This window comes from Trachemys scripta, chromosome 11 (assembly GCF_013100865.1).
Source record: "Trachemys scripta elegans isolate TJP31775 chromosome 11, CAS_Tse_1.0, whole genome shotgun sequence".
Classification (NCBI taxonomy): domain Eukaryota; kingdom Metazoa; phylum Chordata; order Testudines; family Emydidae; genus Trachemys; species Trachemys scripta.
This window is the reverse complement of record NC_048308.1, coordinates 28,165,888-28,176,852: the sequence shown is the minus strand read 5'-3', so window position 1 is coordinate 28,176,852 and position 10,965 is coordinate 28,165,888.

Sequence of the window (10,965 nt, the reverse complement as noted above, 5' to 3'; positions counted from 1 at the left end):
TAGCACCATATAAATGTTTAATAATAATGTGAAAGTCAGGTGAAATGGAGCTACAGACCCCATCCTGAGAAAAAGATGGATTTGGATAGCTGTGTGACTCAGACTACATGGGTGCTCGTCCCCAGATGCTTATGGAGCTTTTGCAGAGGCAGTTCTGTGCTGAATTGACAGAGCCTTGGATACAGGGCAGGAAAGCTTTCTAGAATGATCCATTGTGACCTGCTATACTGTATCAATTATAATTTTTTTAAAAGCCTTCCTCCTTGAGTCCCTTCTTGTCCCAGGAAATATGCTGTAACAAAGCTGCAGCCTTTCCCTTTTTCAATGAACGATATTGTGGAGTGTTAATTTGGTTTCTGGACAGTGGGGTAGGCTGCATCAATGTAATGAGAAATTATTGCAATCCATGAACGCTTTGTTTGTACTGTAGATGACTCAAAAGTTAGTAATGCTGATTTTCCTTGCTTACTAGTTTATAAAAAAAAATCCAAATAAAAGTGGGCTTTTAAAAAAAATTTTTTTTTTGCTTCAGCAGAAATACTTGCTGCAAGGCTAGAAAGTAAAAATAAAATCCTTTTTGTTATTTTCTACTCATTTCAGAAGAGTTTTGTTTGTTACTAAATATTAAAAGAAGCTGAGCTTTGAGGAATATGTAGCAATTAAATCTAAGAATATATGAATCCAATTAGTACACTAATTAAAAAAACAACAACCATGCAACACTGGGAGAATTGGAGGAAATCTGAATGAAGAACTACAGGCACCACACATACTTAAGAATGGGAAGTAAAGTTAAGCAAAGTTAATTGTGAATAAATATATAGCACAATAGCTGCTGTATTTGGGCTCACAAATTTTAAACAAAGCTAGAGATACTGTACACAATTTGGCCTCATATGAACGAGCCCCTTTGAGTTAATGAATATTAACTTCCTGCCTTTTTGCCTTCATGTTGAGACTGGAAATGCCCAGCTGGTTTGCAAAAAAGAATCAGGGCAAAGACAAAGTGAAAAACTGTGTAACTGAGCCTGCAAGAAACTTAAACTCGCGCAAATGCTAGAGCCAAGAGAAGTGATGAAATGTGAAGTCAATTACAGAGTGAGATCCGTGTGTCACAATCTTATCCTTAATGTGGATGTTCATGGTGGAGAAAGGGAGGATGTTTTGGGAGGTGAGCTTGGGTGACTGCTTCTGTGAGACAGAGAAGGTTGGATAAGGAGTAGTAGCACAGAGTTTGAGAGGAGAAGGTGTTAGCCTATTTGTTCTTTTCAAAAAGGGTTCAAGAATCTGGAAGAATTAGAAGGAAAAATTGCATGATATTTGAAGTTTGTTTTTTTCACATTTTTAATTTCCATTCAAAAATCATTAAGAAGACTGGGGGCAGAGAGAGAAAAAAGTTCGAACATTGCTCTAATTTACGCTGGTGTAAATCTGGACTAACTCCATTGACATCAGTCATCCATCAGATATCATTCTGGATTTATGTCAGGGTACTGCTAGCTAAAATCAGAATTTGATGGGGATATGGTAGAGATGGAAGGTGGTTTAATTTATGAGATTGAAAGTAAAAAAGAGAGAGGTGCTTTTGTTTTCCATAAAGCATTCCACAAAATGCAGAAGGGAGAGCTATAAAACCACTCAGAAGTTTTGACCAACTCATTTTTTAAAAGATCAGAGCACCATATAGAGGTGATCAAATGAAGTCATCCTTGGCGTAACTCCATTGACCTTGATAGAGTTACACCAGGGATTAATTTGGCCTGATGTGTCCACAGCAATATACTAGAATGAGTGAAAATTGAGGGGGAGAGTTTTTTTTTTGTTTTTTGTTTTAATTTATTTGGAGTTGGAAAAATCCACTAGGCAAAGCAGCTTACCGTCTTTTTATGATTTAATTTTTATTAAATGCCTTTGAATTTTATAGCTGTAACATTATAGAAAACACCTCAGTAATACCTCGTTTATTCAACCCTCACTTAACCAACACTCCCTCTCATCTGAATTATGGTTAATATCCTTTTTGAGTGAATTGTTTACCCAGTTGCTTCCCCTGATTATCCAATCCCCCATTTATCTAAATGTTTTAATGTCCCAGAATCATTTTAGATAAGAAGTTATAATGTATAAAGAATGAAAAGCTATAATATGCTATAATATTAAAGGGAGATACATAAAATAGATATGCTGTATGTATGTGTTGCTGTCGATGTAATTGTACATTATGTGAGAAGTAAATAATATTATTTTTTTTAATATATATTATTTACTTCTCACATAATGTACAATTACATTTTAAGTAATATCTTTCCAAATTGATCAGTTACTGTGTTTATTATCTATTTATTTGAGTATATGTGAATAGTATTGATTGGGGATATTTAGTAATACAGTATAATACATTTGATAAATATCTTACCTTTATACTGTGCCTTTCTCTTGGGAGATCCTAAAGTGCTTTACAGATACCAAAAGTTACACATACAGATTTCTACATCCTACACTGAAGTACAGCCAGGGCAGTGGTCAAATTAATTAACAATTAGTCTTAATGATCTATGGAGGGAGACCATACGGCATTAATTAACTTGGTTTATCCTGTAATTTAGTGGATACCCTCTTTTGAGTTGCTAAATCACTTATTGATACAGACTATTCTATTCTGGCTATCCAAGGAGAGTACCATCTCTATCATGAATTCCTTTGATATTCCTGTGTACTTCAGTAGACTTCTTTCACTTCTTTCACTCATTTCGTTTTAAAGCAAAAGGAAAGAAAATCTCCCCTGGTTTGCGGGGATTGCTAAATGTCATTCTGACATAATCTGTCAGTAATACTTTTGAAAGCTACCAATTGTAGTAACCTACATGGAACCTAGAGGGAGGAGCACAAGTTGTGAGAGGGAAGAAGTTAGAGGAGGTATCAGAAAATCAGTACGTGCACATGGCTTGAACACCAGCTCTATTTGTAGCACCTCTATAAATAGTTTTCTCAGTAAAACAGGCAGTTTAGTTTTAGAAACACAGAGTCCTCTCATGTTATTGCCCAGCACATGGTACATGAAATACCAACAGTCATCTTCACTTGCCTTCTTCCCTCCCGTGTCCCCCCACTTACCTTTCCTAGAAAAATGTTTTCTTTTGTGTGACTACCCATACGCTAATCATACTATGGTAACTTGCATACTGAAGTGTTTGCATGATTGAGCTCTATAACAGCAAGATGAACTGCTGTATTTATTTATTAATTACTATTATATCTTTGTATTGTGTTAATGTCTAGAGGCCTACGTCAGGATCATAACCCCATTTTCATGGCAATATACCTACAAAGATCAAAAGACAATACCTGTCCCATTTTATGATCTAATCTATTTGTTGCAAAGCAGGTGAAAATAGGAACTAAGAGATCTTTTTTAATTTGTGTTATGTAGCATGATAAGTGCCACAGCACTGAAGGGCAGAATTGATCTCAGTGGACAAATCAATAGTATTTGGGGCAATATTTTGGTGTCTCTTTGGTGTGGGGGGAGGAATAACTCAGTGGTTTGAGCATTGGCCTGCTAAACCCAGGGTTGTGAGCTTAATCCTTGAGGGGGCAAGTTGGGGATTGGTCCTGCTTTGAGCAGGGGGTTGGACTAGATGATCTCCTGTGGTCCATTCCAACCCTGATATTCTATGATTCTCTTGCCAACAGCAAATGGTGAAGTGCAAATATTCCATTTCTGCTCAGTTGTTAAAGGAATGGATGAGTGGGATGTAACATTTCATATCCCTGACATATCCCATCAGTTGCATCATTGATGACCCTCTGGTTTCTCCTGGGACTGTGTTCAGTTCTTTTCTTTTCTTGCTGCTCAGTTTCTCCCCACACTTTGGATTCCTTGAAATGTTCATTCGTGGCTCCCCAAACTAACAAATGTAAGCTCTCTTTTTCAGTATTGTTTAATATAAGTTGTGTGTGACACTGTGTATTTGTTTTTCTCTGTTTTTTATTGTTCTGGTAAAGTGAGGAAGTTTGACCTGTCATTCACTCTTCCTCACCCAATCACATAGCAGTTGGTGGTCAAGCAGGGTATGGGAAAGGGGGAGAAAGTATCAGGCAAGTTTTGTTAAGTGTTAGTTGAGACCAGTTCAATCAAGCACTGGGAGGCGGAAAGTGTGGAAGGTGGGCTGGGCTGGGCTGGGCTGTAGGAGACAGGAAGGTCTGGCAACTTGAACAAGAAAAGACCTGAAATAAGACAGACAACCAGTAAGATAAGGAGGGAGCCTTGGAAGACGAAACAGAGAATATTTCATTCCTAGGGATCTGTGACAGTAATTGTAGCCCCAAGACAAACCCCAGTGATAGCGTTTAATGTATTGTTATATAAAATAGAGAAATAAATAAAAAAAAGCATATACTCTTTCTTTCACATAGCTTCATGCTGTGGCATGGTTTTCTTTCAGGGACTGGTTAGCAAAAGTTACAAAGGTCAAGGTTTGGTAGTAGCATTCTTAAATGTTCCTAGCTGACAGAGCTGACTAGTTATTCATTGTGAATAACTTAGCCCACAAATGTTTGCATTTTACATCAGACACATTTTGTTGGACTAGCTGTACTTGTTGCAGTTGCAGTCCATGGCTCTTCTGTGGATCTCTGAGCTTCTTGATGCTATCCTTCCAGAAGTCTGTACATCCTGTGTTAGTCCAAGGCATACCTTTTTCTTTCTTAGCCTACGTCTACACTACTGCTGGATAGACGCTCCGGCAATCAATGCACCGGGGGTCAATTTAGCAGGGCTAGTGAAGACCCACCAAATTGACTGCAGATCGCTTTCCAGCCGACCACAGGTACTCCACCCCGAATGAGAAGCGTAAGGTAGGTCGACGGGAGACACTCTCCCATTGACCCAGCGCAATGTAGACACTGCAGTAAGTCGACATAAGCTACATTGATTCCAGCTACGTTAGTCACATAGCTGGAGTTACGTAACCTAGATTGATTTACAGCAGTAGTGTAGACATAGCCTTATTGGCTTTTTTAAAATCCAAATCTGGGAGGAAAAATGGGATTGTTTGGATACTGTGAATTGAACTCATTTTGTAGTATTTCTTGCATAATATCAAGCAGAATGTACTGGAAATCTCATGCCAGACCCTGTACTAGTGAGATTTCCATACTGGTTCTGATGGCTCAAGGATTGTGGATAGTTCATATGAAAATCAGAACTTCGGTGGTTCTTTGAGTGCTTGCTCATATTCATTCCACTGTATGTGCGTGAGCCTTCCCTCATGATTCTGATATGCCTTCCCTCTGATTCCTTTGCTACCCAGGGTCTTGTTTAAAGTCAAACAAGACTATGCTTGTCCCATCCTTATAGCCCCAGTTTGGCTTACTCAACATTGGTACTCAACTTTACTAATTGAGCCTTTGCTGTCTCATCCATTTGATCCAGATGTGATTTACCAGGACTATGGTTGCCTTTTCCATCCCAGTCTCTGAGCACTTCATTTGACAGTGTGGATACTTCATAGCTAACACCCTTTGAAAGATCCTGTTTGAACAACATTCAGAAAGTGCTTCTGAATAGCAGAAAACCCTCAGTAAGGAGCACCTACCTGGCTTAAGTGGAAACATTTCTCCATTTGGTCCCACCAGAAAAGTATATCTCCAGAGTGGGCTCCCTTGGACCTCATACCGGACTATCCTCTATAACTAAAACAGAGTATCAGAGGGGTAGCCGTGTTTGTCTGAATCTGTAAAAAGCAACAGAGGGTCCTGTGGCACCTTTGAGAATAACAGAAGTATTGGGAGCATAAGCTTTCGTGGGTAAGAACCTCACTTCTTCAGATGCAAGTAATGGAAATCTCCAGAGGCAGGTATAAATCAGTATGGAGATAACGAGGTTAGTTCAATCAGGGAGGGTGAGGTGCTCTGCTAGCAGTTGAGGTGTGAACACCAAGGGAGAAGAAACTGCTTCTGTAGTTGGATAGCCATTCACAGTCTTTGTTTAATCCTGATCTGATGGTGTCAAATTTGCAAATGAACTGGAGCTCAGCAGTTTCTCTTTGGAGTCTGGTCCTGAAGTTTTTTTGCTGTAAGATGGCTACCTTTACATCTGCTATTGTGTGGCCAGGGAGGTTGAAGTGTTATCCTACAGGTTTTTGTATATTGCCATTCCTGTGCCACAGGACCCTCTGTTGCTTTTAACTAAAACAGAGTTAGTCTATTAGTTTGGTAAGAGTTCATCTGGCAGCTATTTTGACCTTCCACAGCTCAGTGGATAGTAGATCCCTTTTTTCCAACCCCATCATCACCAGATCCTTAAAGGGCTTGGTCAGACTGCATCCACACTTGCAAGATCCCATCTCTGCTTGGGAACTGAACTTGGTTCTAGCAAAATTGATGGGACTGTCCTTTGAACCCCTTGCATCTTGCTCTCTGCTTCAACTCTCTATGATGGTAGCATTTCTAGTGACCATTTCTTTGGCCAGAGGTGTGGGCAAGTTGAAAACCCTAGTGTTAGAGCTCCGCTATGCAGTATTCCACAGGGATAAGGTTTCTCTTCATCCTCACCCAAAATTTCTCACTCAGATTCTCTCCAATTTTCACATTAATTAGAAAATCTATCTGCCAACTTCCTTTCTGAAGGAAAGGAGAAACTTCATTCGTTGGATGTGAGACGGGCTCTAGCTTGCTATCTGGAACATATTAAGTCCTTTAGTGGCTCTCAACCTTTCCAGACTACTGTACCCTTTTCAGGAATCTGATTTGTCTTGCGTACCACCAAGTTTCACCTCACTTAAAAGCCACTTGCTTACAAAATCAGACAGAAAAATACAAAAGTGGCACAGCACACTATTACTGAAAAATTGCTTACTTTCTCATTTTACAATATAATTATAAAATAAGTTGATTGGAATATAAATATTGTACTTACATATCAGTGTACAGTAAATAGAGCAGTATAAACAATTCACTGTATGAAATTTTAGTTTGTACTGTCTTCGCCAGTGGTTTTTATGTAGCCTGTTGTAAAACAGGGCAAATATCTAGAGGAGTTGATGTACCCCCTGGAAGATCTCTGCATACCCCCAGGGGTACATGTACTTGTGGCTGAGAACCACTGCTTTAGGACATTGACTCAGTTGTTTGCTGTGATTGTGAACAGAGCTAAGGGTGCACCAGTGTCTGCTCATAGGATTTCATCCTGGATCTCTTCATGCATTCGTTTATGCTACCAGTTGGCTAATATAGTGCCACCAGCTAGAATATTGGTGCATTTTACTAGAAATCAGGCAACATAGCTGCTTTCTTGGTAAAAATACCTATCATTGGTATTTGGCCATCTATCCAGATCTTTGCTTCACATTATGTCATATCCCATCAGTCCAGGGAAAATGCCAGTTTCGGAAGGTTGTCTTACAATCACTGATCAGATAGTCTCTGAACCTGCATCCATATTTGTTGGCTTGTGAGTCACCTACAGTGGAATGGCCTTGTGCAAGCACTTGAAGAAGAAAAAATGGTTACCTACCTTTCTGTAACTGTTGTTCTTCAAAATGTTTTGCACGTGTCTATTACATGACCCATCCATCTTCCCTTGTCTATCAGAGTCTATCTGGTCTGAAGGAACTGAGTCTAGTTGCAGATGGCTGTGTCCTGTTATATGAGCATGCAGTGGTGTGTAGTGACAAAGGGTGCTTGGGCCACCCCGATGGCTACTGCTGAGGGAAAATATTCTCCAACAACTGTGCCTTAGGTGCACACACACACCTACAGTGGAATAGACATGTGCAACACATCTTGAAGAACAACAGTTACTGAAAGGTAGATAACCATTATTTTCCTTATCCAAATTGCTAAATTGTAAGAGAATTGTACATCACTATCCCATAAACATAGTCCCTCTTCAAAGTGAAACCCTATTTTCTAGTTTTTCGTTTCTGAAATGGTTTTGGGAAAAGACAACTTTCATGAAAGTTTCTGCCTCTATCCTTTATTTCTGCATGGATATTTCTTCCACCTATGCAACTCTGTTTTCATGTGGATGGTTCCTGAAATCCTTTCCATGCAACTAGAAATATTTCAAGTAAATATCTTCAAGGGTTGGGGGGTTATTGCTTTGACTTCTGACAAATGGACATTCCAATTTGTGCTCACGCAGGTAACAGTAGTTCTCAGGAAGATATTTCTGCCAGTTTCCCAAGGAAAATTTAGTTATATAAAGAGTGTTGCCAGCGGTGAGGGATTAAAAATATAGGGCCTTGATTCTGGAAAGCATTTAAGTATATGCTCAAATTGTATTGACTTCAGTGGGATTTAAGCACATGTTTAAAAGTAAGCCTGCACTTGAGTGTTTTCTTAGGAGAGGAAACTAGGACTTTCATGAAAATGTGCAAGATCTTGTTGGCCACTACACTGCCCTGAAGTTTTCTATTTCTGTTCTGGTGTCATGACTGGGATGTGGGCAGTCTGACCTAGTGGTCAAAGCAGGAATCTGGAATCAGGTCGGGTCAAATACTGGGAGGTCAGAGGCCAAGATAGGCCAGAAGACAAACAGAGTTGAGTGTGAGGAGGCAGGCAGGGTCAGGTTACCAGGAGATCAGAGGGAGGAGAAAAACTTGAGAGCAGAACCATGGATCAATAACTAGAGTCAGGCTGGATCAGGATACCAGGAGGTCAATACACGGGAACAGGAAGAGAAAGCATAAGGCATGCGGTCTAGAGCAGATTGGATCCCAGTGGCATGGACTACTTCCTGTTCCTGTGCTGGGTTTAAATAGGAGCTGTGGACCAATCAGGGCCTCCACTGTTCTGCCAATTACCTCCCAGGTCTGGGGCCCTCTCTCTGAGTTCAGCTCCTATTCTATAGTAGTTAGCAGGTTCCTGGGTGGCAGTTTGCTACAGCCAAAGAGAATAAGCGTTCAAGACCCACAGTCTCTGATATCAGGTTAACTCTGAGTTAAAGTGGCCTCACCTCAGGATAACCAAGCCACAGAGGACTAGCTAGATTGCAGCTGCATAGGCTTAAGTACTGTAACTCTTAGTTTGCACTGAGATGGCCAAAAGAGTAAATGCAAATGTATTGACACAATGAGATTTATTACATCTGCATAGTTTTGCATACTGCATGTATGGCTAAAATAAAAGTGAATATTAAAATATTAGCAAATGAAGAGATATTTGAATTTTAATGTTAAGTACTGTAGGTATCATCATGATGATTGGACCATGAACTTGAGTATGTCTGGAAGGCAAATCTGTTTAACTCTATTAAGAATATTTTGCAGAATAATAGTTCAGTATCTTTTGGGGGGAGGGGGGAGAAGAGTAAGCTTTAGGCAACAAAGGAATATGATCATGAAAATACCTTGAAAAGTACAGATTAGTTTTGTCTAACTGGCATATTCTGAAAATAATGTATCTGCATACATTTTGAGAGAGATTCTCAACATTGACATCTAGACTTAAATGTAAAATGGCTGCAGTTGAAAATCACAAACTGTCAGCGTGAATTGTCAAAACACCTTTATTTTTAAATTAATTTTTCAACATCTTCAAGATAGAGTATATATGTCTGGCATTGTCATTCAGTTAGTAAGACATTTTTGCCGACCCACAGTGGAATATACTCTTATGATGCTTTTCTGTGCCTTAGTGTATGATGGTCAGTGAATAATTGCTCTTGCCCCTGTAATAGATGGCTTTATTTACACACATTCTCACATATTTATTTATTTTATTATTGTATAGCATGTCTACTGCTATAGCAGCTAAGCATTTCTTTACAAGATAAAAATGTATATTTAATAAAGTATGAGAACAACAAATCATACATACTAAAAATAAATATATTTGTCATTAAGCTCTAAAGCTGGTTAGGTTGCAGGAGCAGCAAACTGTTAAGGAGAGCATTCAACATGAAGATCCAGACATACTTAGTTTCCTTTGATGTCAGTGTGGTTATGCGGGTGTAAATACAGAGCAAATGAAAGAAGAATTTGACCTGAAGATTGCAAAAATCAAGTTCATGGAAATGAATGTTGCCAAGATTTGGGTCTTATGTTTTTCATGCTCACAGTGGCTCACCTAAATTCAGGATGCTGGAAGTTTATATTCTTCATAAACTAGATGGAGTTCAGGAGCAGTTTAAGTATACTTCTGCATAGAATGTCTTTTAGTGATTTATTGGGAAAATGACAAAGGCATGGATAAATGTGGTGAAATTTACTTTAAAGATGATTGTTTAGAGCATCTAAGTCATTCTGTTGCTGATGAAAATTGCTGTGGGCCACCTTAGCAGTCTGGGATTCCCATAGCAAGGTCCTGAGACTCAGAACTCCTCTACACTTCTGGATAAATCGGCACTGCTGCAATTGATTTAGCGGGTCTGGTGAAGACAAGCTAAGTTGATGGCAGAGCACTCTCCCATCGATGCCTGTACTCCTCCTTCATGACAGGTGAAAAGTAAGTCAGTGGGAGAGCATCTTCTGACAACATAGTGCGGTGTTGACACTGCTGTAAGCTGACCTAAGTTACGTTGACTTCAGTTAGGGGTAATTTACATAACTGAGGTAGTGTAACTTAGGTCGACTTAGAGTGTCAGCATAGACGAGCCCTGAAACATTTTGGCAAATTCAAAAAATGGTACAGTACCATCTGTCTACTTATCTAACTTCTTACCTTGACAACAGGCATCATTTTTATGTTGTCTGAGTTGTGCTGTCACACCATTTGTGTGACTTTGGACAATTCACTTTACCTCTTTGTCTCCCAGTTCCCCCATTTTGTAAAATAGGCATGGTTAATACTTTCCTGCCTTAACACCAGGGCTGGCTCCAGGCACCAGCCGACCAAGCACGTGCTTGGGGCGGCACCTGAGAAGGGGTGGCCAATGTTGGGGTGTTTTTGCTCTCGCGGTGTTTTTGTTGTTGTCGTTGTTGTTTGGCGGGGCAGCACTTGAGGGTTTTTTCTTTTTTTTTT